The following is a 7,187-nucleotide window of genomic DNA, read 5'->3' on the forward strand; positions in this document are numbered from 1 at the left end:
CACTTTAAGGCACCAACCATAAGGCTTGCTAGTGAAATAAAAATGAAGGTTTGTAAAAGATGCTGCAAAACTTGGAAGAACATTAGGACCTTTTTTTGGGAGAGCTCAGCTCACACCCCTCCAGCAGAGGAGCTCCGTCGCTCCCAGGCAGCTGCGTGGGCTGGTTCAGGAAGAGAAGAGGCACCACAGTGTCCCACGTCCCGGGCTGCAGACAATAGTGGGAGGGGAGCGTGTTACTTGTGCAGAGCCCAGAGTTCCTCCCGTGCCAAGTGCTGTTGGCTTTTTCCAGGAGCGGGGGGTCCAACTCCCTTCTCTGCCCTCGTCCCTGTGCCTCCCCTGGTCCCTGCCTCTGCTGCTGCTGCTCCCCAGCTCTCCCCCGCCAGCACATGGTGAGAAGCAGCAGCGTACATACCGTTTTCCAGTGTTCTGCCCCAAACTGCCCCTTCCTGACTGCTGAAGGCTGCCCAGCCCATGGGGGCTGCGCTCAGGCAGGGGCTGGCTGGCGTTTCAAGCTCAGCTCGCTGGCTCTGCCTGTGCCCCAGCACCAGCTGGGACCTTGGGGACCGTCCCTCACCTCCCCCCGGGGTATCCCACCACTCCGCGGCTGTTGGCCCTGCAGAGTGTTGGCTTTGGGGTAAGGATGACCAAGAACCCTCTTGTCGCACGTCTCCAAGCGCCCCTTGCTCCAGAGCTGCCTGTGAATGCCGGCTGTGGGGCTCCACCTGCCCCAAACCCACTCCCCAGCTCATTCGTGCCCCATCCCAGCTCCTTCCCATCACTGCTGTCGTCCCTTCGTCCTTCCTCCCGCTGCCTGCACTCCTCCCTGCCAGCAGCTCAGGGCTCTTTTCCCTCCCTTGCGGGCAGGTCACTGCCTCCCTCCCTCCCTCCTTCCTTGGGGCGTCACGGTCCCCTCTCCCGCAGGTGCACGCTCCGGCTCAGCCCTGGCAGAGGCTTTGCCCCCACCGCGCTCCAGTCCCCACGGGTGCAGCACGTGCCCTCGGTGCAGGATCCATCACTCCACCTCAGTTACAGGAGCCAGATCCTGGCAGCTCCCGCAGCCCTACTGAAGCCAAGAACCATCTCGGCGGGTCCCCACGGACCGATGCACGGCGTGGCGGGATGCAGGGCTTTCCTATAGGACTCAGCCATGAGTGCCCATAAAGGTCCCATGAATCTTTCCCTGGGGAAAACACAGGCTGAAATAATTGGGTTTTTTTATAATACCTGACCCAAGCTGGCTGGCCAAGCCCTCCTTGAAAAATACAGTGTTTAGGCACATCATTCTGGGCACAAAAAGCTGCAGTGGAAAACAAGTCGCTGGTTTCTTCTCTGGTTTCTTCCCTTCCCTGCACACAGCCCCCCTGCGCTTTGCTTTCCCTGCTGTCAGTGGACATAAGCTAATATGGAACGAGATATTCATGCAAAAGGCCTTTGGAAATATTCATTGCTCATCTCTTAACAAGATTACTCCTGAAATCCTCCATTGCTCTGAGGGAGATTTAAAACCTTTCAGGCTCTCAGTAACCATAGCAGCACAGATGTGAAAACTAAGGGGAGACAACTGATGTGAAAAAGCATTGGGGATGTACAGACAGGCTGTGTGCGACTGCAGCGCCAAGGCAGGGGAGCTTCTTACCTGCAACACGTTTCTTTGTCTAACACAGCCAGGGCTGGCCCTTCACCCTGGCCAGGCCACGCAGGACACATCTACTCTTTGCAGAAATGACTCAAACTGCAGACAGCGGTAGTGATGTGACCCGGTGCTGGCTCCCACGGCACCACGGTCACCTTCCTGGCCGCAATTTGGGAAACCCTCCAAGGCTGGCGTTGCTGCTCGGCGTTTCCCAGCGGCTCCGTCCCTGCAGGGTGCCAGCAATAATGGGGATGGTTTAGAGCCAGGATGGGGTGTTTGGAGACCGGGGTCCCCATTCCCTCCTGTCATGGGTTCCTCCTTCACCTTGGGCACCATTTCTGCACCTGTAAGAGAGACGCTGGGTGTTGTGAGGTTGAACAGATCCATGTTTTGAGGCCCTTTGGAATGAAATACTGGGAAAGCGAGCAGTGGTGAGGGCATCGCACAGGCCCCCGGCACCTCCCGAGGGCTGGCTGAGCCCTGCGGAGCTTCGCCATAGCTGGCTGGGAGGAACCGCGGGAAACCCCTTTCATCTCCTCTCTTGAAAACCTCTGTCACTGTATCTATCTAAGCACAAAGCAGCATTAACCAAATTCTTTTCTATTAAAAAAAAAAAGAAGGTTTTTGGCTTTAAACAGCTTCCAAAACAGGGGTTAGATTACTTGCCATGCCCTGCTTCCTCACCATCTTCAGTTCTTCATTTCCACCCATGTTGATGGCATGCCAGGCACCAAAACGCGATCACTGCTTCGTTCACGTGCCTAAACCCAGCACCCTCTGCTTATCCACCCCTTCTCCTGGTTTTTGGCCCGCCGAGGTCCTATGGCCATGCCATCACATCTTCTGTGTCCTCAGCTCCTTCTAACTCCTGGGGCTCAGTCCTTGGCATCGCCTTTGGGCTCTCCTCACGGCCCAGTAAGTCTCTCCAGAAAGAGCTTCATGTTGGCGAGTGAAGGTGCATCACCAGATGGTGCAAAACCCCACAGGGTGCCATGGTGTACTCCGTAATTTTGGACACCAGTCCCATTGCCAGTCCGGTTAGGGAGCCAACCTCCCCCTTCTCCCAGAGCAGGCTGAGCCGAGGATAGGACTCTGCTCGCCCCAGTGCAATCTCTTGGCTCTCCTCATGACAGGGAAAGCTCTTAAGATGGCTAAACTGTAACGATAATTGGGGAATTAAGAGGCAGGAATAATTCTTGTGAAAAGGGCTTTTGAAATCAACAGAATATATTCATCCAGAACGAAACGCTGAAACTGGTACTTTGCTATGGAAAGAAAACAAACTGCATTAAAACTACAAAAACTAGTCCAAAGCTAGAAAAAAAACACACACGCACAAATTTAGGATAAAAACTTATTTTAGTTTTTGAGCAAGTTCCCTTTGTATTTGCACTTTGCATAAATCAGCTTCTGAAACAACTCTAGCACGGCATAGGGAAGGCAACTGCTGAGGAAACCCACCCAGACGGGCAACATGCACCTCTATGAGCAAACGATCATCACCTTCCAGAGGTGATGCCCATCCATGCGGAGACGGGGAGCGACACACACCCCGCCTCTCCGCCCAATAAGTCAACCAACCGTTCTGGGTCACAGTTTTGCTGAATCCGGGTCACGACCAGCGTTCCTACCCACGACTGCTCGGCATCTGCTCATGGAGATCGCAATGCATCGTTTTTAGGGAGATTTTATTTTCCCCTCAGGTTAAGCATTTCATAAAATCACACAATAACTGACAGCTGAACGTGGAGGTTATGACGCACGGGTTTCAGGGAGATCTTGTTTTTCTCCTCAGGTCAAATATTTCATAGGCTTACGGAAGAGTTGGGCATGTTTGCAGCAACCCCATCTGCAAACAAGTCCCTGGCCCCAGATAAGTGCAAGAATCGCTGCGGGTGACCAGCCAGCCCCTGCCACGTCCGGCCGTGAGCCACCCAACAGGTGGGGGACCCCCCCCTGCTGCCAGCAAGCCCACGCCAAGAAACACACATTAATCTCCAGGGAGGACAAAAGGGCAGGACGGCTCGCGCAGCGTGACGGCTGTGATGCTGCCGGCTCCCCGGCGCTACCGGCAGCAGCAGCGGGCGATGCAAGTGCAATGTGCAACGTAGCGCGGTGCTCTCCAGGGCTGGAGTGGCTTTCCAGGGCTGAGCTCCGCGGATTGGCCCGGAGCACCCGGCTCTCCTCCCTCCCTGCCCTCCCTCCTTCAGCACCCTCAACCCACGGAGATTGGACAGCCTGGTGCCACATGGCAGAGAGGAACCAGGATAAAAGATGAGCTGGACTTGGGGACTGTAGCGTCCGCAGCAGAACAGCCGGGAGAAGTTTGCAGGGAGGTGGCACCAAACTTTGCCGGCTGCACCGAGCCGGTGCAGGGGAGGACGGACGGACAGACGGACGCCGGGGCTGCGGCCACCCAGGACACCCGTGCGGTGAGCGCCAGCTGCGGAGCATCCCGTCCCCTCTGCGCCCAGCCATGTCCCTGGTGGTGAAGGAGAAGAACCACGTGCGGTTGGTCTTCTTGGGTGCCGCCGGCGTGGGCAAGACAGCCCTCATCCGCCGCTTCCTGATGGACACCTTCGAGCCCAAGCACCGGCGCACGGTGGAGGAGCTGCACAGCAAAGAGTACGAGGTGAGCGGGGCCACGGTCAAGGTGGAAATCCTGGACACCAGCGGCAGCTACTCCTTCCCGGCCATGAGGAAGCTCTCGATCCAGAACAGCGATGCTTTCGCCCTGGTCTACGCCGTAGATGACGCCGAGTCCTTCGAGAGCGTCAAGAGCCTGCGGGAGGAGATCCTGGAGGTGAAGGAAGACAAGTTCCCTCCCATCGTGGTGGTCGGCAACAAGGCGGAGAGCGGCAGCGAGCGGCAGGTGCCGGCGGAGGACGCCCTGTCACTGGTGGAGCTGGACTGGAACAGCCGCTTCGTGGAGACGTCGGCCAAGGACAATGAGAACGTCCTGGAGGTCTTCAGGGAGCTGCTGCAGCAAGCCAACCTGCCCAGCCGGCTCAGCCCAGCGCTCTGCAAGAGGAGGGAGACGTTGCCCAAGGAGCAGGTGTTGAGGCCTCCCATGAACAAGACCAACAGCTGCTCGGTGTGCTGAGCCGGCCACCCGGGGCCGGGAGGAAGGTGCCGGCAGCCGCGGCACCAGCTGGAAAACTCAGGTGGGCTGGGTGGGGAGAGGCGCTGAGGAAGGCGCCGGCAGCAGCGGCACCGGCTGGAAAACTCAGGTGGGCTGGGTGGGGAGAGGCGCTGCCTCAGCCAAAACCAACCCTGCTGCCTCCCACCCCTTCCCTCCTCTTCCCCACCCAGCCTGCCGGGACCGGTGAGAGTTGGAGATGACAAGGAGGAGGGACTTGGAAGGGATGCTGGTTGCTGGAAGGGCACGGGGAGAGGGCGAGTTCCCAAAAAGGCAGGAGGCGTACCTGGGAACCCGCCGTCGGTCAGCCAGCATGTTGCATCTGTGCCATGGCGAGCTTGCAGGCAGGCAGGCAGGCAGGCAGGCAGGCAGCTCCTCGCGTGCTAGGAAAGGGGGACAAACAACGGGTCTTTGGCTGCATGCATCAGAGGGCAGACACGGGCATCTGTGCAGCTGCATGGCACCCGCCGGTGCCGCTCTCCCGGGTCTTGTTCGGGTCCTGTGTCCACCTCACCCCAAGCACTTGCACGTACAACCTCCTGGCGCAGCTATGGTTACAACGACAGATCCAGTGTCCAAAGTAGTTTTGATTAGGTACCTTGGGTAGGCGCCTAGAGCATGCGACAGGGCAGCCTATGCATCTCTTTGGTTTTCTCTTTTCTCTTTTTGTTTTGTGTTTTTTTTTTTCTACGCATATCCAATAAATGCGTTGTTGCAAAGTGGAGCTGGAAAATGTCTGGGTTTCTTTCTCCTGTACTTCAAATGGTGCAGTGCCTGATATCAGTGGTTTATGCCTGGACCCCTTATCACTGCGTTTCCTTTCCCTCCTCCATGCTCCATCCTTATCTCGAGCGTCCTGGCACCGGTGGAGCCTCCCCAGCTCTCCAGCCTCCCCTGGCAGCGTCAGGACATTTGGTGTTATGATTTTCCTGACAATTTAACCACTGAAGTTTTTACCAAGCATGAGCAACTAAAAATAAAACGGCTCTTCTCACGTCCAAGTACAGAAAAGAACGACAGCCATTAAAAGACTGCTGATCCACTGAAATAAAAACCATAAACACATTAAAAGGAGTGGGAGAAGAGCACACAAGGGCAGTATTTACTGTGCTTTAGCATGCACTGCACTGCTTTACTCTCCCCTCCTGCAGCCCATCCTTGCTGCAACGAGCATTTAACCTGCTCAGCAGCCACACAAACACAATAAATAAAGATATTAAAGCTTGGGGGATTAAAGAGTCGTCCACCCTGGTCCGGACCCAAGGGTACTGGGCAATTTGGGGTTCCCAGCTTTCAGAAGCCCAGCCCCACAGCACGGTGTGCCCCTGCCCAGCCCAGATGGGCAGGCTGACGCAGGATCGCACCCAGTGATCCCAGCCCCTTCCCGACCCGGACAGAGGAGGACAAGGTGCCGGCAGGGAGAGATCAGCCTCCCCGTGGACCTCCCTCGCTGGGGCACCCCACTGCCACGTCCCCCCCCCGCGGGCACTGGCTCAATGACAGCGACCTCCGGGCAGGTGAAATCCTCCTCCCGGAGCCCGGTGCAGGATGAGGCCAGGGGGCAGACAGTGGGGAGGGCAGGCAGGCTCCAGCAAGACCCACGGCTGCCGGCCGGGGGTGTGGGGGGGTGGTCGGGGTGCCCTCACCGCTCTCCGGCTCACAGCCACGTACCTCGTGCTGCCACCGCGACGCTCTGCGAAGGCGTGCGGCCGCTCCTCGCCCAGCGCCTCGGGGACACGGGGAGCAGCTCAGGGCAGAGCCATTTCCTGGGGAAAACGGGGCTCCTGTCTGGAGGGAACGAAATACGAAGAAAGTTCACTTTCGGCAGCTGGCCCAAGGTGGTGGCACCCTGCCTGCGGCAGGGATGGGCATGACGGATGCAGCCACAGGTAATGCTGCACCTTGGCTGTACCCATCACCCGAGCCGCTCCGCCGCGGCTGGATGGGGACGGGGCTGACCCTGCCGGCGCTGCCCACACTCGGCCCTGACCAGGGGTGACCTGGCTGCGGTGAGGCACCTCCTGGCCGGTGCAGGGATTCCCGCCTCCATGACCCGGCCTCTCGCAAATTAGCCAGTCCTGCAGGAGTTTCACAACTTGCAGAGAGTTTTTTTTTTTTTTTATTCGTTTTAGAGCAGGGTTATGCTAGAGTCAGGAGCACTAAGCTTTTTGGTTTACAGTATTATGCTAAAAGCAGAAGAACAGCTCTTTGCAGTGTAAAATTAGGAAGCTGGGATGAGCAAGGCTGCCTGCCAGCCCCCTCCTGCGCAGCGCTTCCTGCGTGTTTTGATCCACGATATGGACTGGAAACAGCTCCTTATGCCTGGGGTGTCCCAACAGCCTTCCCAGGCTCAAGCTGGCAGAGGCCCCCCCCTGGAGCCACCGCCGGGAGAGGCTCCCCTGTGCCCCCCCCCGT

The 7,187-nt window shown here is 57.7% G+C and overlaps 1 pseudogene across 1 annotated transcript; it reads left to right on the plus strand.

The window, feature by feature from the left end:
- Window positions 1-3,982: 3,982 nt before the first annotated feature.
- LOC103899032 lies at window positions 3,983-4,769 on the plus strand (annotated as a pseudogene). The gene has a single exon (XR_657577.1). The product of XR_657577.1 is annotated as a GTP-binding protein Rhes pseudogene (transcript).
- The last annotated feature ends 2,418 nt before the right edge of the window (window positions 4,770-7,187 follow it).

The sequence above is a fragment of the Aptenodytes forsteri genome, unplaced genomic scaffold, assembly GCF_000699145.1.
Source record: "Aptenodytes forsteri isolate BGI_AS27 unplaced genomic scaffold, ASM69914v1 Scaffold243, whole genome shotgun sequence".
Classification (NCBI taxonomy): domain Eukaryota; kingdom Metazoa; phylum Chordata; class Aves; order Sphenisciformes; family Spheniscidae; genus Aptenodytes; species Aptenodytes forsteri.